At 41.1% G+C, this 21,376-nt stretch overlaps 1 pseudogene across 1 annotated transcript; it reads right to left on the bottom strand.

Annotated features, from left to right (window-relative positions):
* Positions 1-3,554: 3,554 nt before the first annotated feature.
* Positions 3,555-20,113, bottom strand: LOC143539370 (3-ketoacyl-CoA synthase 6-like; annotated as a pseudogene). Its single transcript, XR_013136426.1, has 4 exons — positions 20,061-20,113; positions 19,017-19,704; positions 18,151-18,644; positions 3,555-3,863 (listed from the first exon to the last, which is right to left on the bottom strand). The product of XR_013136426.1 is annotated as a 3-ketoacyl-CoA synthase 6-like (transcript).
* Positions 20,114-21,376: the final 1,263 nt, after the last annotated feature.

The following is a 21,376-nucleotide window of genomic DNA, read 5'->3' as shown; positions in this document are numbered from 1 at the left end:
GTATGCAAGGTGGGCCACCGCACAGGGCCACATTTTCAGGGCCAATTACTTTCAAATATTAATCAACTATATATGTATATATAAATAACAAAACTCAAGCAGTGTAAAATATTTAAAAGTGGTCTATTGGTATGGAACACGCTTCTGGACAGCAATTACCCAGGTTTGATCTTTTTTGTTTCAATGTATTTCTTTCTTTCCTTTTTTTTACATGCATAGTACTAATGTATTGCATAAATAAATTAACTTGTTGGTTTAATGTTAACTAGGTGATGAAGAGCATAAAGCAAAGAAGGTAGAAAGAAAAATAAAATGTGGTGCTAGAAAAACTAAGGAGTTCAAAAAACTTAAGGCGTGAAAAAAAGTACATGCTTTGGAATACGATGTCAAAGAAATGAGATGTTTTTAGAAGCTTAGTACTTGGAATTGTTAGTGTCAATACAATATGCATATGAATATTACAGTACTTTAATGTGAGCACTTTCTATTGTATGAATGCATATATGCAATATTTTATGCGTATTAATGGTGAATGTTGTAGCAAGTATCATGATTTAGACAATTAAATAGGTATGTAGCGTTCACTATGGAAGCACTATAGTAATTATATAGATAAACTATAGTGTAGGTTCTATTTGCTTTCCTTGCATTGGATTAGATGACTTTGCTTTAAAACAAGTAATATTTGATTGGACGCATTTCATGTTTGTATCAGTGGTTATTGAGAATATTGTGCCATAACCAAGTAAATAAGGTTCTAACTTTCACGTAAACAGAATTGCATAATGAAACATAGGAATTTTTACACCAATAATTGCAGAATGAAACAAACATAGGAGTTAATTAAGTTTTTTTACACCATATTACAAAGATGATTTACATAAAAAACTTGAATTACCACACACATCACCATTTCCATAAAACATTTGAAACACACTTGAATTTGTCCTTCCTTTCGCACTCCAACTATAGATCTAACATTAATGACGCTTTCTGCATTATACAATTAACACAATAATGTTATGCTTAGATCAAGAAGAAAACATATATATTAGTTAAAAGCATTCTTATTCAAAGTTACTTTCGATTCGGTACAAACCTTTGTCTTTGCAAGATATTGTCAGCAAGCGAAATTGTAAGGAAAGGTGCATGTTCCATATTGAACTGTGTATGCTTTTGCAAAATATGTTCCCCTTGTAGCCAATCTCATTTGGTCATTTATCTTCTGAAAACATTAATTCATAAACAAACTTAACAAAAACAGTTAAATAATTAAAGGCTCCAAAATAACCAATAATAGTCTAATAAGAATAACTGAACCAATTAAGAAATCGATGGTTCAGTCATATTGCACATGTGTAATATATGTGGAAAATGGGTAATGTAATGCTGATGCAAATGTTTGTGTATACTAGGGGTGTGCACATTTAGATCCGGCCCGAAAAAACCCAAACCCGGACCGGGCTATTTACCAACTTATAAATTCGGTCTTGAATATCATGCCCAATCAGTTTCGGGTCGGGTCCATTGAATACCGAATAACCGATGTTCATTGAGACATTTCATCAAACAGTTGGAGGGTGCAATGAATCAAACAATAAATTAAGCCTATATTGATCAATTAAGCATCCAAATTGAGAAATACATTGTTATAAGCAGTTATAAAAGAAGAATCTGGGGGAACATTCAACATATACTTCAAATTAAAAAAAAATAAAAATATATAATCTTGCATGAAAGTAACTGCACCTGCTGAAGACCTTGGTAATGGATTGATACTTTCAATTGAATACTCTCCAAGGATCATTGCCTTGATTCATACAAGATTGATTCAAATTATTGAAGGTTTTTTGTTGGTTTCAGTCATATGTGCAAATACCGATAGACTGATTGTTTAATGACCAATACCTATTCATTTCCATCGGTTCATGCTTCGGTCTTGTAACTTCAGTTGGATCGGTCCGCGGGCCGGGTCGGTCTTCATCCGGGTTGGGTCGGGTTATACGCTTTGCACACCCCTAGTATATACCATATATATGCAGTTTGTTAAAAGATAATGTTCGGTAGTCGCTTATATGCAAAAAAATTTGTAACTGGTGAGGCACTCGTAAATATATTGCGTACGTGTAACATATGTTTAACTCGCTAGGCATTCATTTTGAAACTTAATAGCAACAATTACCAACATCACAATAAAATAGTTGTAACAGGACACGAAAGCACACATGTAATACACGTGAGAAAAAATATTTTAACTGCATACGTTATATTACACATATGTAATACTTGACATTATATTACATATATGTAGCATATAATAAAATGTTACCTTGTTGATCAAAATCACCATATGACAATTAAAAACTTAGAATTGCCAGAAATTGAACCAATATCACCAAATGAACTCAATTAGGCACTCAACCATACAAATTAGGTTTCTTCATCCGGTAGTAATTGATTCTGAACCTAGAAACACCTAATTCTGAAATTGCAATGTCAATTTTGCTTGCAATACTTTCAGAAGAAGCAACACCATATCGATTTAACATTGAAACGAATGTAAACCAATTAAAAAGCATGAATGAGTAAAGAATATAACAATCGTATTATAAATACCTGAAATTGACATGTTAAATGATTAAAATAACCGATTATTAGGGTTCAAAGTCATCGATTACTCAAGATCTTCGATTTGCAGGTGTTAACTTCTCATCAATGGAGGATTGTGTTGAGATTGTTGCATAGGGGAATCCAGCGAGACGGTCGAACAGAATAGACTTAGGAATGGAGGTTTGTGTTGGATTATTGGGAGACAATTTACAAATATAACCTTAGACTTAGGAGTTCCTTAGTTCTCTCCCTAACAAGGAGTTCTCTCTTGATCATTTCCCTATATATATATATATATATAGGTGGGGTTAAAATAAGAAGTGGAGTTTGTCTAATAAGTGTAAGAAGTATTCTGTTGCGTTAGATATGTTGATCTGATGGTAGATATAGAAAGTGTTTTTATTGTGTAGTGTGTTTTATTTTAGTTGTGGTGTGTTTATTGTGCGGTGTGTTTTATTAGATCTAATGGTAAAACTCACTTTCTACACTTTTTAAAAAAAAATCTTCTTATTTTAACCTTGCTATATATATATATATATATATATATATATACTTTCAATTTATTTTCAAAAGTTGTAACCTAAAGTAGATATTTAGTCACCATTATTAACCATTAATGGATAACAATATGATAAATTATGAGCCCTATTTGTAACAATATGATAAGTATGAAGTCAACTTGATCAACTTGTAATAACTTCCAGCAACATATTCTCATGTTTATAAGAAAATAGAAAAACGTATGTATTGAATATTGATACACAACCTTATATAAGACATCAAATCTTGTTTTACAGTTACAAATTTGAAATTCTGCATAAATAAGTGAAGGTAAAAAAAAAGAAGAAAAACATAAAATGATTATAGAAACAACAGTTTTGAAATGTGTTTTATTATTATTATTATTATTATTATTATTATTATTATTATTATTATTATTATTATTATTATTACTGCGTTTTATTACTTTGAATTTAGAGCTTCACAACCTCCGGGATATGTACCGGGTACCGATCAATGCAATCCGCCCAGGGTCCGTCCACCGGAGTCTTGATATTCCGGTTACACTTCCAGACGGCACTGTTACACTTGAAACCACTTCCGAAGGCAATTTGCCAAACCCTATCACCTTTCTTCATCCTCCCCTTTGATTCAATGTAGTTCATCTCGTACCACAGCGACGAGGAAGACGTGTTCCCAAACCGGTGCAACGTCATTCTAGAAGCCTCGACGTGCTCTGGCGAGAGCTTGAGGTTCTTTTGTAGTTCATCTATCACTGCCCTGCCACCCCGCATGTGAAGGGGTATGCACCCGCCTTAACATCGAGCGGGGCGGGTCAACCCACAAGATATAGACAAGAGGCTTGAAATCAGGATGTCATGAAGACACAAAGCCAAAACCTATGCGCAAGCGCATGAAACATCTGCGCGTGGCGCATATCACATATGCACACAACACACACATTTAGTGTGAGAATAAAGAGAAGACCCTGCGCATCCCCGGGATAGGCGCATAAAGGCCGCGCGTAAGCGACACACAACAAATGAGACAATAGTCTAATCCAAATCAGGATAAGGACAACCATGATTGTACTCATCAGACAACCTTCCAGAAGGTATCTTTTAAGGAATAAAGAATGTGCTGATGTTGACAGCTGCCAATGAAGGGTGGACAACTCAGCAAAGCCCATGTGCCACCACGTGATGGCACATGGGTCATGTAACATCCTAAAATTTTTATATTGTTAAACAAAAGAAAGTTATGTTTAGTGATTTCACGTTTTAGTTATTTAATGTCGAGTAAGGAACGGGTCATGGGCTTAGATTACGTAAGATGGGTTAAATGAGAATGGGCCTTGGGCCCGTGGGCTTGAGAGATATAAATACCCATCCCAAGCCCAAGATATCATTTTATTTCCATCTTTCTCTTTTATACACTCAAAAACACACACATAACCGACCGAGATCCGAAGTCGAGACCCGAGATTGTGCTGGTAGATCTGAGTTGGAAAGGTAAGAACTAATCCCGCAAAGCTAATATTACTGAAAATGGTTAGGATTTGACGGGTTAATCGGACCCGAAACACAACTGCCCAAATCGGACCCCTAAAACGTCGATTTTAGGCCGATTTGATGGTTGGGATTTGTAGGCGCTGATCATACGATTCCGTGGGTACCAAAATCGAGTTATTTGGCTAAGAAACGAAGGAGTTATGGGCAAACAGATCTGCAGCGCGACAACTTCGCCTTCATCTGGGCAACTTCGCCTTCAAGCGATGAACTTCGCCTGCAAGCTAAGTTCGCCTGATGAACTTCGCCTGCAAGCCAAGTTCGCCTGATAAGTTCGCCTGCAGCCAAGTTCGCCTGATGGCAACTTCGCCTGATGGCAACTTCGCCTAAATGGTAACTTCGCCTAAAAGCCAAGTTCGCCTGAGGTTTAACTTCGCCTAAAAGCCAAGTTCGCCTAAGGTTTAACTTCGCCTAAAAGCCAAGTTCGCCTAAGGTTTAACTTCGCCTGAAGCCAAGTTCGCCTAAGGTTTAACTTCGCCTGAAGCCAAGTTCGCCTAAGGTTTAACTTCGCCTAAAGTGAAGTTCGCTTAGAAAATAAATTAAAAACCTAATGGAAAATGTGTTAAGGCAGTTATCGAAAATAAAATTTTTCCAAGCTGACATGGCAGCTTAACCCCAGCCAGGGGCTCTGCCCCTTGGACCCCGCTAGGGGCTGCCGCCCCTAGAACCCCGCTGCCAGGGGCGCTGCCCCCGGACCCCCGTTCGTTGTGGGTCATATATAGATAGAAATACAAAACGAGAAGTAGTAGTTAATTGATATGTGTAAATATTATACAGTTAGCCGAGCCCAGTTAAAGAAAGGAATTACGATCAACGGCGAGCGTAACAGGATCCAGGTGAGTTTCTAGCCCCATTCCTTGTTATGTTCTCGGGGCTGTGTGCATACTTGATGTGTTGTTAATACATTTATCCTAAGTGATAAGTGTATGCCATATGTGATATATGTGATAGGTATGAATGATTGCTTGATGGTACGTGAACGATCTTCGGATATTGCACGTACTGTCAGGTTGTAACGTTATAAATATGGTAAGTATGATATGTATGAATGATTGCTTGATGGTACGTGAACGATCTTCGGATATTGCACGTACTGTCAGGTTGTAACGTTATAAATATGGTAAGTATGATATGTATGAATGATTGCTTGATGGTACGTGAACGATCTTCGGATAATGCACGTACTGTCAGGTTGTAACGTTATAAATATGGCAAGTATGATATGTATGTTTATGTGTATGAACGTAATAAAGTTAATAAAAGAAGGAAATAACGGTTGTATGGTTGTATGGTTATGAAAAGGGTACCGAGCCCTAATAATACTCGAGGTATGATGTATGGTTGTATGGTAACGAAGAGGGAATCGAACCCTACTAATATTCGAAAACAAGGGACCAGACCCTATAATATCTGTGATGTTAGGGACCAGACCCTAATAATATCTGTGATGTTAGGGACCAGACCCTCATAATATCTGTGATGTTAGGGACCAGACCCTTATAATATCTGTGATGTTAGGGACCAGACCCTTATAATATCTGTGATGTTAGGGACCAGACCCTTATAATATCTGTGATGTTAGGGACCAGACCCTTATAATATCTGTGAGGTTATAGGACGAAAGGCTCTTTAAAACGTATGATTATGAATGTAAAGAAAGTATGTAAGTAAGAATGAAGGCATGAGTACTTATGTGTGTATGAAAGAAAGTTATGAGGTTAAGTACGTATGTATGTAATATGGTATTGTATGGTATTGTATGATTAACTAGAACTCACTCAGCGTAGCTGACTTTTAGTATGCACGCAGGTGAGTAGGTTGAGACAGCTGGCTTGAGTGGAGGACACATGGCAGAAGACTAAAGCCTGGCATCTGAAGATCTGATATGTTTATTAAGTTATGTTTTGATTTTGAAAGACAAGAGGAATGTTTTAAGACATGATTATGAATCGATATGTAATGTTTCATGAAAGTTTTATATTCCGCGTAAAGTTTTTAATTAACTCTGATATTTAGAACTGTGTTTATGAGTAAATCCAACACGAAAGTAGGGTTACCGGTAACGGGGCCTTACAAGTTGGTATCAGAGCAAAGTTCAAGAGATTTAAGCATCCTACATGCTTAAACTTGAACAGAGAATGGGATTTAAGTAAGAAAAGAAAGAAGTTGCCAGTTCAAGAATGCCATGTGTCGCTCAAGCAAGATCAGTAAAGGTGAAAGGTATGATTAAATGATATATGTTAATGAGAAAGAAAAGATATGAGATTGGTACGGATAGGAATAATTGATTGTTGATTTGACTAACTACTTAAGTAGAACCAGCACAAATAGACTCATAAAAGGAAGTGTATAGGACACGGAAAGTAACGTGATCAGCTAATCACAACTGGCCACTGTTATTACCTGTTAGCCTTACCATCCTTGTACTAAACGGTTCCTTGAGTGACGATGTTTGTGTTTTCCCCTTTAGAATACTAATGGCTGGAGCTGGAGAATTTGTTGAAACTGGGGGTCGCGCTGGGCGTCGTGGCAGGCCTCGTCTTGTCCGGCAACCCTCGGTGGAAGAAGCTTCCCACACCGAAGATGAAGGAAGCGCAGCTGGAGGAGACCAGAACAACAACGAGGAAGTTCAACTTAGCCCTGCAGTTCAAGCAGCCATCGTTCAGGCTGTAGTTGCTGCTGTGAAGAACCTGAATCCCGAAGGATCTGCTGGAAGCCGTGAGCGAACTGCTGAAGGGGCGGGTGGTGATGGTAGAAAGGATGGGGAAGGTGAAAGAGGGGCCTCGAGTGGGGATAAGTCTGTGAAAGTCGATGATAGGAGAGGAGGACAAGGTGGGTGCAGCTATAAGTCCTTCAAAGGTTGTGACCCGCCAAAGCTGACTGGTTTAGGAGACGCAATCGCTACTCTCCAGTGGATAACCGCTATGGACAAGGTTATCCGCATTAGCGAATGCCGTCCCGACCAAGCTGTGGGTTATGCTACTCAGTCATTCGTAGATGAGGCTATGTATTGGTGGGAAAGTGTGGAGCAGAGAAAGACTAAGGATGAGATTGGAGCAATGAAGTGGGAAGATTTGAAAGAGTTGGTAATGAAGAAGTTCTGTGCAGATGCCGAGGTTGAAAGAACGGAGATGAAGTTCCATAATTTAAAAGCCGGTATGATGACGCATCGTGAGTATACCACGGAGTTCAACCGACTATCTAGGTTGGTGCCTGACATGGTTGACACTGAGGTCAAGAGAATCAAATGTTATGTGAGGGGGTTGCCACAAAAGGTCCGCATGTTAGTCAGGGCGATTCAACCTGCTACTTTTGATTCGGCTGTTGGACTCGCGGAAATGGTCTATGCTGACGTGGCCGCGGATGATAGGGTGGAAAGGGACGAAGAGAAAGAGAAGAAAGGGGTCACTCCTGCTAAACGACCCGGTACTCAGTTATGGAACTCCAAGGATAAGAAACAGAAAGTGTGGGAGAAGAGATCGTGTAAGACCTGCGGAAAGAGGCATGGTGGTGAGTGCAAGTGGGGTAAAAGTTCTAATGTTTGTCTCAAATGTGGAAAGGCTCATGGTGGAGAATGCAGAATGGGGTCGAATGCCTGTTATAAGTGCGGGAAGGTAGGGCATTATGCCAATGAGTGCAGTGCGAAGCCAGCATGTTACAAATGTGGCAAGACAGGCCATATGTCAAGGGAATGCACTGAAGGTGTAGCTGGAGGTAGTGGAAAGAAGGATGCCGATCAAGCTAGGCCCAGAACTAGAGCCTACATGCTGACCCAGGAACAAGCCAGGCAGATTCCGGATGTCGTCACAGGTACGTTTCTAGTGAACGATGTTTCCGCTTCTGTATTATTTGATTCTGGTGCGAATAGAAGTTTTGTAGCTACGACGTTTAGTAAACTAGCTAAAATGAAAGGCTGCCGAGTGTCTGAAACTTTTGTAGTAGAAACCGCAAGTGACACTTCGGTGAAAATAACAAAAATGGTTAAGAATTGTAAGATAGAGTTAGAGGGACACGAGTTCCCAGTTACTTTGTATGTTATGGCCTTAGGAGGGTTCGATGTAGTCTTGGGTATGGATTGGTTGTCTGAGTTTGAGGCTCAGATAGTATGTAAAAGTAAGATGATAAGGTTAAAGTCATTGGATGGTAGTGCGGTGACGATTTATGGTGATAAGGAGAGTTATGGGCTTAATGTCATTTCGATGATAAAAGCCGAGGGTTTGTTAAGGCGAGGGTGCGGTGCATACCTGGCGTATGTTGTCAACGCTACGGCCGAGACGAAAGAAATGAAGAATGTTCCTATTGTGCGCGACTACCCAGAAGTATTCCCTGAGGATCTTCCGGGGTTGCCACCTGAGCGAGAGATAGAATTTCAGATAGATCTAGTACCAGGAGCCCAGCCCGTCGCGAAAGCGCCTTACCGTCTAGCACCGTCCGAGATGAAGGAATTGATGTCCCAACTGCAAGAACTCCTCGACAAGGGTTTTATCAGACCGAGTGTTTCTCCGTGGGGCGCACCGGTTTTGTTTGTGAAGAAAAAGGATGGAAGTATGAGAATGTGCATAGACTATCGTGAGTTGAATAAGCTTACGGTAAAGAATAGATACCCCTTGCCTAGGATTGACGATCTGTTTGACCAACTGCAAGGTTCAAGTTGGTTCTCACGAATAGATCTCAGATCAGGCTACCATCAGCTGAAGGTGAAAGAGGCAGACATCCCTAAGACAGCGTTCCGAACGCGGTATGGACACTACGAGTTCCTCGTAATGTCATTCGGTCTAACCAATGCTCCTGCAGCATTTATGGACATGATGAATAGGGTGTGTCGACCGATGTTGGATAAGTCGGTTATCGTCTTCATCGATGATATATTGGTTTATTCAAAGAGCGAGTCTGAACATGCTGAGCATCTGAGAGAGGTACTGGAGACTCTGAAGAAAGAGAAGTTGTATGCCAAGTTTTCGAAGTGCGCGTTCTGGTTAAGAGAAGTGCAATTTTTAGGTCACGTGATTAATCCTGATGGGATTACCGTGGACCCAGCTAAGATTGAAGCGATAACGAATTGGAAGACTCCGCAGAATCCGACTGATATACGAAGTTTCCTAGGGTTAGCTGGCTACTATAGGAGATTCATCGAAGGTTTCTCCAAGATAGCCGCACCGCTGACCGGTATGACCCGAAAGTCGATAGTATTCAGTTGGGGAAAGTTTCAAGAAGAAGCCTTTGAAGAATTGAAGAAGAGGCTCACGCAAGCTCCAATCCTTATTTTGCCCGATGGCGACGAGGATTTCGTTGTTTGTGCTGATGCCTCGCATCAAGGGTTAGGTTGCGTGTTGATGCAACGAGGGAAGGTGATAGCTTACGCGTCTAGACAGTTGAAGGTCCATGAGAGTACTTATCCGACGCATGATTTGGAGTTAGCAGCTGTAGTGCATGCTCTTAAGATATGGAGGCATTATCTGTACGGCACTAAGTGTACTATCTATACCGATCATAAGAGTTTAAAGTACTTCTTCGAGCAGAAAGAATTGAACATGAGGCAGAGAAGATGGTTAGAATTGATAAAGGATTACGACTGTGAGATTAAGTATTACCCCGGTAAAGCTAACGTGGTCGCTGATGCGCTAAGTCGTAAGAATGAGGAAGTCCTTGCAACCGTGAAGTCATATAAGTTGATCATGAACTCAAGTCTTTTTGAAGAAATCATCAAAGTGCAGTCAGAAGTGTTAGTAGACGAAGGGTTAATAAAGAAAGAAAGGATTTATGGCCAGCAAGATGAGTTGATGGAAAACACTCATGGAGTTAAAACTAGATTTGACCGTATGTGGATTCCACGCCATGGTGATCTTAGAAGTCGAATCTTAGATGAAGCTCATAAGTCAAGGTACTCAATCCATCCTGGAGCTACAAAGATGTACCAAGACTTGAAAAGAGATTACTGGTGGCCAGGAATGAAGAATGATGTAGTGGATTATGTTAGTAAGTGCTTAACTTGCTTACAAGTCAAGGCCGAGCACCAAAAGCCTTATGGGAAGATGCAACCGCTAGAGATACCTGAGTGGAAATGGGAACACATCACCATGGATTTCATAACTAAGCTACCTCGTACAGCTAAGCATCATGATACCATCTGGGTGATTGTGGACCGTTTGACCAAGAGTGCTCACTTTCTGCCCATACGAGAGGCCATCTCGTCAGAAACGTTAGCAAGCTTGTTCATCAAGGAAGTGGTAACCAAGCATGGAGTACCGTTATCGATCGTGTCTGATAGGGATACACGGTTTACTTCGAGGTTCTGGAAGAAATTTCATGAAGCTATGGGGACGAGGTTGAACATCAGTACGGCGTATCATCCTCAAACCGATGGACAGTCTGAAAGGACGATCCAAACCCTTGAGGATATGCTACGTGCTTGCGTTTTAGATTTTGGTGGAAGTTGGGATGATCATCTGCATCTGGCAGAGTTCTCCTATAACAACAGTTACCATTCGAGTATTGGTATGCCACCGTTTGAGATGCTGTACGGTAGACGATGTAGAACCCCGGTGTGTTGGGGTGAGATTGGTCAGAAGGAAATGGGAAGTATAGAAGTGGTTCAAGAAACGTCATCAAAGTTCGATCAGATCAAAGCAAGAATGAAAGCCGCTCAAGACAGACAAAAGTCTTATGCGGATAAGCGGCGACGACCAATTGAGTTTAACGTTGGCGACTATGTGATGCTTAAGGTCTCGCCTTGGAAAGGAATTATCCGTTTTAGAAAGAGAGGGAAGCTAAGTCCGAGGTACATTGGACCATTTAAAATTTTGTATCGTGTGGGGGAAGTAGCTTATAAGCTGGATTTACCCGATGAGTTAGAAGGAATTCATTCAACCTTCCATGTTTCTCATCTGAGGAAGTGTCTAGCTGATGACACGTCTCACGTGCCATTAATGGACATCGAGGTTGATGAACAATTGAACTACATCGAGCAACCGATAAAGATCGTTGATCGCAAGGAGAAGCAGCTTCGTCACAAGATTATACCCTTGGTAAAAGTGATATGGAAACACCGCAAGGGATAAGATGCTACTTGGGAAGTCGAGGATGAGATGCGCAAGTTTTACCCTAGTTTGTTTATGTAATAGTTAGGTTTCGGGGACGAAACCTCTTTAAGGGGGGAAGACTTGTAACATCCTAAAATTTTTATATTGTTAAATAAAAGAAAGTTATGTTTAGTGATTTCACGTTTTAGTTATTTAATGTCGAGTAAGGAACGGGTCATGGGCTTAGATTACGTAAGATGGGTTAAATGAGAATGGGCCTTGGGCCCGTGGGCTTGAGAGATATAAATACCCATCCCAAGCCCAAGATATCATTTTATTTCCATCTTTCTCTTTTATACACTCAAAAACACACACATAACCGACCGAGATCCGAAGTCAAGACCCGAGATTGTGCTGGTAGATCTGAGTTGGAAAGGTAAGAACTAATCCCGCAAAGCTAATATTACTGAAAATGGTTAGGATTTGACGGGTTAATCGGACCCGAAACACAACTGCCCAAATCGGACCCCTAAAACGTCGATTTTAGGCCGATTTGATGGTTGGGATTTGTAGGCGCTGATCATACGATTCCGTGGGTACCAAAATCGAGTTATTTGGCTAAGAAACGAAGGAGTTATGGGCAAACAGATCTGCAGCGCGACAACTTCGCCTTCATCTGGGCAACTTCGCCTTCAAGCGATGAACTTCGCCTGCAAGCTAAGTTCGCCTGATGAACTTCGCCTGCAAGCCAAGTTCGCCTGATAAGTTCGCCTGCAGCCAAGTTCGCCTGATGGCAACTTCGCCTGATGGCAACTTCGCCTAAATGGTAACTTCGCCTAAAAGCCAAGTTCGCCTGAGGTTTAACTTCGCCTAAAAGCCAAGTTCGCCTAAGGTTTAACTTCGCCTAAAAGCCAAGTTCGCCTAAGGTTTAACTTCGCCTGAAGCCAAGTTCGCCTAAGGTTTAACTTCGCCTGAAGCCAAGTTCGCCTAAGGTTTAACTTCGCCTAAAGTGAAGTTCGCTTAGAAAATAAATTAAAAACCTAATGGAAAATGTGTTAAGGCAGTTATCGAAAATAAAATTTTTCCAAGCTGACATGGCAGCTTAACCCCAGCCAGGGGCTCTGCCCCTTGGACCCCGCTAGGGGCTGCCGCCCCTAGAACCCCGCTGCCAGGGGCGCTGCCCCCGGACCCCCGTTCGTTGTGGGTCATATATAGATAGAAATACAAAACGAGAAGTAGTAGTTAATTGATATGTGTAAATATTATACAGTTAGCCGAGCCCAGTTAAAGAAAGGAATTACGATCAACGGCGAGCGTAACAGGATCCAGGTGAGTTTCTAGCCCCATTCCTTGTTATGTTCTCGGGGCTGTGTGCATACTTGATGTGTTGTTAATACATTTATCCTAAGTGATAAGTGTATGCCATATGTGATATATGTGATAGGTATGAATGATTGCTTGATGGTACGTGAACGATCTTCGGATATTGCACGTACTGTCAGGTTGTAACGTTATAAATATGGTAAGTATGATATGTATGAATGATTGCTTGATGGTACGTGAACGATCTTCGGATATTGCACGTACTGTCAGGTTGTAACGTTATAAATATGGTAAGTATGATATGTATGAATGATTGCTTGATGGTACGTGAACGATCTTCGGATAATGCACGTACTGTCAGGTTGTAACGTTATAAATATGGCAAGTATGATATGTATGTTTATGTGTATGAACGTAATAAAGTTAATAAAAGAAGGAAATAACGGTTGTATGGTTGTATGGTTATGAAAAGGGTACCGAGCCCTAATAATACTCGAGGTATGATGTATGGTTGTATGGTAACGAAGAGGGAATCGAACCCTACTAATATTCGAAAACAAGGGACCAGACCCTAATAATATCTGTGATGTTAGGGACCAGACCCTAATAATATCTGTGATGTTAGGGACCAGACCCTCATAATATCTGTGATGTTAGGGACCAGACCCTTATAATATCTGTGATGTTAGGGACCAGACCCTTATAATATCTGTGATGTTAGGGACCAGACCCTTATAATATCTGTGATGTTAGGGACCAGACCCTTATAATATCTGTGAGGTTATAGGGCGAAAGGCTCTTTAAAACGTATGATTATGAATGTAAAGAAAGTATGTAAGTAAGAATGAAGGCATGAGTACTTATGTGTGTATGAAAGAAAGTTATGAGGTTAAGTACGTATGTATGTAATATGGTATTGTATGGTATTGTATGATTAACTAGAACTCACTCAGCGTAGCTGACTTTTAGTATGCACGCAGGTGAGTAGGTTGAGACAGCTGGCTTGAGTGGAGGACACATGGCAGAAGATTAAAGCCTGGCATCTGAAGATCTGATATGTTTATTAAGTTATGTTTTGATTTTGAAAGACAAGAGGAATGTTTTAAGACATGATTATGAATCGATATGTAATGTTTCATGAAAGTTTTATATTCCGCGTAAAGTTTTTAATTAACTCTGATATTTAGAACTGTGTTTATGAGTAAATCCAACACGAAAGTAGGGTTACCGGTAACGGGGCCTTACAGGTCAGGTGAAATACCTTGGTCAGAGAATAATCAATGAAAAAGCACCAGGTGTCCTAAGTACACGTGGCCCGAAGCAATAGGAGGAGGCCAAAAAGGCCCTAATTGGGTCTGAGCCAAATCATTGGAAACCCTAGCACTATAAATACTAAGCCGCCTCCACAGTTGGAGGCAGGCAAGAAAATATATTCTAAGTCCTTTACTCATTTTCACATCCTGATTATCCTCTCCTACAATATCTGATTCTCACACCGGAGGGTTACCCCAAAGAGGACCTCTCTGTCCCTTTCTGAGGGGTAAGCTCACGGTACTGTTCGTTTTGTATGTGGAAGAACTCGTATCTCGGAAAACCATCGGTGATATAGCACACTCGTACCTGAGGAACGTTGATCGTATACAAGTAAGTCGATACACGCTTCTTCATTGGCGCCATCACCTGTTACAACGGCAACAAAACCACTATTTCATCAATTTTCTCTCTGAAAATCTTCACCATGGTTTCCGGTGTTCGAAACAACGATCAAGTTCTGGAGGATAATGAGCTTGAGGATGTTAATGAGGGACATCAGGTTCTGAGGGCGCCGCGTGACACTGCGCGCACCACCAGTAACCATCCCTTCAACACAACACCTCATAGTCAAACTGAAACTCCCCCAGACGATCTTACGTTCCAAAATCTGACTGGTACAAAACAAAAAGGACCAATGGGCCAGGAAGTTGAAACCAATGACCCTAAAGAATGGCTCATAAACCAACAACGACGTTTAATGGACAAATACAATGAGTTGGTAAAACACAAAAAGTTAGCCGATTTAACACAAAAGCTCGCATTTGATAAACAAACCATTCAGGGAACAACAAAAAAGACGCGCGCGCTGGAAGACGGTCATTCTGTTCACACCGAACAAGCTGATATTAGTGATGAGGAAGAGGTGCACAGCATGAAGAAGACGCGAGATACTCATGTAGGAGGTTCACAGCTTCGCGCACACATGCACATAGCACCTGGAGCCAAAGCTGATATGGATTTATGCACACCATACAACCCACAACCGAAAGGGCAAGTGGACGTAACCACACCATATAGGCCAGCCATCTTTGTAAAACATTCAAAATTCGCTGAGCGCATTGCGAAGGCTCCCATTCAACACAAAACCAAGATGCCAAGTGGTTTAGGCAAGTACGATGGTACAACAGATCCAGATGATTTCTTACAAGGTTTTTATAACACTGGAAACTTAGAAAGCTGGACGATGCCAACATGGTGTCACATGTTTGCTCGCTGCCTCACGGGTGCAGCGCGTGTCTGGTTCGAAAGCTTGCCGACAGGACAAATCGATGGGTTCGAAGAGCTATTGGAAAAGTTCCAGGCTCACTTTGTACAGCAGCGCAGACACATGCGCGACCCCGATGACATCATGCATTGCGTACGCAGGAATGATGAAACCATTGAAGACTACATAACTCGTTTCAATCAGGAATCTCTTGCAATTGGAGGCATCACTGAACAACTATTGCGCGTGGCCTTTATACAAGGTGCGCGCAGTGATCAACTCCGCAGAGCTCTCGTGAGCAGAGAAGGCATGCCAACCACTTGGGCTAAGCTTATGGAAGCATCGCGAGTCTTCGCGCGAAATGAAAAACAAGTTTCCCAAGACAGAGCAAGAGATAAAGGGCATCAAACAGAAGCACCACGCAACAATGAAAGGAGGGGCAAACAAAACTCCGTATGGTCCAGGTTGCAACAAACCAATTATTCTCCTGCAGAAAAGCAAGCGCAACAAAGTTCACCCCAACCCCAAAAAGACATTCTTAATCGCGGAGAAGGTGACAAGAAGGAAGGCGGCAGAGAGCCTAACAGACCTCTACCAAGAATATGGACTCCCCTCACCAAAACTCCTTCGCAAGTGTTAAGCACAGAGAATGTCCAGTTTAAAAACCCAAGGCCATTACTCCGACCACCGAACAGTGGCAAATATTGTGAGTTTCACAAATCCACAGGGCACAACACCGATGCATGCCATCATTTGAAGGATGCGATCGAAAAAGATGTGAAATCAGGCAAGTTGGCTCACCTGGTAAAAAATCCAAGACCAGAGAACGAACAACCAGACGGAGCCTCAGCCCGTAAAAAATTCAAAAAAATCTGTGTAGCTGAAGGAAGAAGGCAAGGGCAAGGATCGAGGAAGAGAAGCCCGCAAATCCAAGGGGATTGGCGCGAGCAATAAGTAATCTTTCCAAGAATCAGAGGAGGCCCGTCTATCAGCAGTCCTTTAGTCATCACTGCACACATCGCTCATTATGAGGTGTCAAGAGTCCTGGTGGACACCGGTAGTGAGTCAGACATCATGTATGAGCAATGTTTCAGGAAGTTGGATCCAGCAGACCAAGCAAGGCTCGAAGTTGTGAGTGCACCAATCTCGGGTGTCTCAAACGAAATTATTCACCCCCTAGGTCAGATACAATTCGAACTAACTATGGGGGATGAGAAGCACAAGCGAGCTGAAATTGTCAACTTCCTGGTCTTGCCCACCACTTCATGCCATAGTAAGATCTTGGGTAGAGGAACGATTGCCCAATTCAACGCCATACCGTCACCAGCGCATGACGCGTTGGGGTTCCCAACACCAACAGGAGTAACATTTGTGTACCGAGATCATTTATGCGCAGTAATAAGTATACCTCGAGAGGGGAGAATGAAGCTTCCAGTGGCAAACAACGTGCCAGAGGAATGGATTCTCAACCCAAAATTCCCAGAACAAACAATCACAATCAGAGCTACGATATCAGATGACACAAGAGTGAGAATGAAAAGATTGCTCACAACGTATATGTCAGTCTTCGCGTGGCAACATTCTGATATGATTGGGGTTCCGCGAGACCTGGCGCAGCACTCTCTCAACACATTCAAGTCCGTGGAGCCAATTGCTCAAAAGAAAAGAGTCATGGGAGACGAGAAGACAGAGGCCATGAATGAGCAAGTAGAAGATCTACTGCGCGCGAATATCATTCGCCCAATACGATATCAAACATGGGTAGCCAATCCTGTGATGGTAAAGAAGAGCAATGGGTCATGGAGAATGTGCACTGATTTCAAGGACCTCAACAAGGCGTGTCCAAAAGATTGTTACCCCCTCCCAAACATTGACACGAAGGTGGACTCTGTGGTGCCATTTAAGCTCAAATGTTTCCTGGATGCCTATAAGGGCTATCACCAAATTCAAATGGCACCACAGGATGAAGACAAGACTGCTTTCAGAACTGACAAGGGTGTTTTCTGTTACACAAAAATGCCCTTTGGTTTGAAGAACGCAGGAGCCACTTACCAAAGACTCATGGATGCAATTTTCAACGAGCAGATTGGAAAAAACTTAGAAGTCTACGTGGATGATTTGGTGATTAAAAGCAGGGAGGAAAAACAAATGCTCAAAGACATCGAAGAAACCCTTCGGCGCCTAAAGGAAGTAAACATGAAGCTCAACCCGAGCAAATGCACATTCGGCGTGGAAGAAGGGAAATTTCTCGGCGTAATGGTCACCAAGGATGGTTTCAAGGTGAACCCAGAGAAGGTGGAGGCTATCCTCGGCATGCCCTCACCATCCACCATGAAGGAAGTTGGATCCAGCAGACCAAGCAAGGCTCGAAGTTGTGAGTGCACCAATCTCGGGTGTCTCAAACGAAATTATTCACCCCCTAGGTCAGATACAATTCGAACTAACTATGGGAGATGAGAAGCACAAGCGAGCTGAAATTGTCAACTTCCTGGTCTTGCCCACCACTTCATGCCATAGTATGATCTTGGGTAGAGGAACGATTGCCCAATTCAACGCCATACCGGTGCAACGTCATTCTAGAAGCCTCGACGTGCTCTGGCGAGAGCTGGAGGTTCTTTTGTAGTTCATCTATCACTGCCCTGCCACCCGCATGTATGCAGAAATGCTCAAATGCTAATTTGAAGTCAGGAATGTAGGGTTTTCCTTTAGGGTTAAAGATTTTCCGACCGATGAGGGTGAACAAGAACAGGAGTTGTTCGGATGCCGGTAGAACTAACGGTCCCATGGTGGTGATGTTCGATTTGAGAGCTTCCGCAGCGATCACCATGAGATCTTTGGATAAGTTGATTCCGACAAGTCCTTGTGGATCTTCTTGTTCGTACACGCATCTGTACGCTCTATCGTCCGAACCCTTGTGGGTTCGGACGACATGGACGAGCTTGTACTTGGCGCGGCTTCGTTCGCGGCGCTTGTTAGATAACAAAAGCGCCGCAGCACCCATCCGGAACAAACAATTGGGAAGAAGCATTGCTCGCTCGTTTCCTTGGTAATAGTTTGGTGTAATGATTCCGTGCTAATCACAAGGGCATTCGAATTTGGAAGAACCTGATGCAAAACACAAAAGTTCCAAGTAAAATTACATTAATAGTAATAATGCTATTAGTTATAGACAGCTAGCTTGCTCTCACAAAAACTCGACTCCACCCCCTTCGCATGTGCAATAAATAATTAATCAACTAGTGTTTATTGCACAACAATTTTCATTTGCGGCAACAGATCCATTGTTGTGCGTCAGATGAAAATCTAAAAAATCGTGCAGCAGGGGGGGGTGTTGTGTAAAAACTTATTAGTCGAGTGAAATGTTTTTTTTTCCCTAATAAAATAACAAATGTATTTCTATAAAAGTATTTTTCACAAATAACATTTTGTTGATTTTCTTAAGGAAAAAAAGAAGAAAAATTAAAATTGATCACAAACCTGAAGCAAGTCTCTAGCTAAATCAATGGCAATTATTCCGGCACTACATCCCATACCGGACAAATTAAAACTCTTGATATTACTCCTCAACTTATACTTATTCACCACCATGGCAGACAACGACAGTGTCGGCAAAAAAAAGCTGCAGTTAACTATAAGCACATCAATGTCCTTAGGTTTCAAACCTGTTTTCTCGAACAAGTTATCAATAGCTGAGAATATGACCATTTCAGCCTCTCCCCGAGCGGCCTCCATATTCGGCTTAGGCGGAATATAATGAATCGCCGGGGGCAAACTCGTCTCTTCACCTAACCCTGATCTTTCCAGTATCCTCATTTGAAACTCAACACTTTTAGGGTTATCCTTCAAGATCATCCTTGAGTGTTCCATGAACGTTGAGAATGGTACACGGCACTTGATTGGAGGCTTGTAGCACGTGTAGTCGACTAGGTAAACTGACCTAGGCTTTGACATGAAGTAGACAGTTAAGATGAATATTATTACAAACGTGGAACATAATATTTGGACAAGATCTAGTTCGATGGACTGGACGGTCGTGATGATGGCGTCCGGACCGAGGCGGAGGAGGTGGAGGGCCACGGAGGCCATGATGGGGATGCCCAAGAATGCTAGGAAGTGGTTGACAAGTCCGGCAAGGTTTCCGGCATGTTGGGAAGTTTGTGGAGATCTATGTAGTTGGATTGACAGCGGTGGATGAGAAGATTGAATGGAGGTGGGAGATTTAAAGGCGAGGCAATGAATGAAGGCAGATGAGGAGATATAAATGAGGGGTCAGTTTCAACATCATACAACGGGCAACGGTCCCTGGGAAACGGTGGTGAACTCCATTAATAAAAGTTTAACCTAGCTACATACTTACATTAATGGACCCTCTATTTTAACAAGTTTTACTTTATTATTATTAGTACTATTATTGCAGCCATCATTTATGGCTAGTGTATATATGGCCGTATGGGTATGTTTTTCACTTTTTCTAGATTAAAATGTATAATATAATAACTTAAATTTAAGGAAAACTGAAACCTGAAATCTTTAGAACAGATAATTCCAGTATCATTAGGGTACAAAATGTACATGTTTGGATTACTTTTGAAAATTTTTTATAGGCTGAAGAGAGTGTGAAATTTATAATATGTTTGAGTAACCCAACATAGTTTTCCTTTTTTATTTATTATATATATATATATGATAATTGATCAAATACAATAATCCCTTATCATACAATAGCTACGCGAGTTTTTTCACCATCGATTTTTAAAAAACACGCGACCGTTCTGATCCTCTGCTCCACTGCTCCATCGATTCCGTACGCCTTCACCGTCACCATCCAATGATTGCATCTACCATCGCGATCGACGACGGTACCGTCGTGAACACCATCTTTCTCGTCACGCCTTTTTCACAGGTCAGTTGATAAAATTGACCAATTAAAATTGAAATTGTTGAACTAATTGATCAATTAAACTTTGAAATTGGTCCAATTAATCATTAATTTGAAGTTTCAATTAATCAATTTTGAGTTTTGAGTAAACCCAGTTGCAGACGTTCCATTTTTGTTCATATGATCGAATCAATGATCAAATTAACGGTCGATTGACGATTGTTTGATGATTATGAGATTATATGAAGTGATTTCAATGTTTAATTTCATGTTTACAGGTGTTTAATTTTTTTTTTTAGTTTTAGAAGTTCTGAACACCCAGAACTTCTTAGAACTTTTAAACTTTATCAGTTTTGAACACCCAGAACTTCTTAGAACTTCTAAACTTTACCAGTTTGAACACACAGAACTTCTAAACTTTATCAGAACTTCAATACTTTTTTGAACACCTAGATCTTATTTGAATGTATTAGAACGTTTAAAGATGTTTTTTTTGTCAGAACGTTTAAAGGTATTCCGTTTTGTTTCAGACGTTTAAACATAATATTTGTACTGAACTTATAAACAACATTATTTAAAAACGTATAAACTTTTTGTACTGAACTTTTAAAGTTTAATTGATTATGTTCTAAACGTTTAAACAGAACGTATAATATGTTTAAACAGAACGTACAAACAGATCGTATAAACTTAATGTTAATACGTTCAATGTCAAAACCCAGAACTCAAAATTCAAAATTGATCGACGAAAGCTTCAAATTGATGATTAATTGGATCAATTTCAAGGTTAATTGATCAATTAGGCTCATCAACAATTTCAATTGAAAATTGCTTAACTGACATGTGACCAACGATCGATGGTGGTTCTCAGACAGTTGACGATGGTCGCGATGGTGGACTTTGATGGGTATGCGTTAAGTATTTTTAGGTTAATTACAATTATGCCACTAAGCAGTTT

The sequence above is a fragment of the Bidens hawaiensis genome, unplaced genomic scaffold (assembly GCF_021521415.1).
Source record: "Bidens hawaiensis isolate Kalapana, Puna unplaced genomic scaffold, B.hawaiensis_p1.1 tig00011865_1, whole genome shotgun sequence".
NCBI classification, from domain to species: Eukaryota; Viridiplantae; Streptophyta; class Magnoliopsida; order Asterales; family Asteraceae; genus Bidens; species Bidens hawaiensis.
This window is presented reverse-complemented; position numbering and strand designations above follow the sequence as displayed.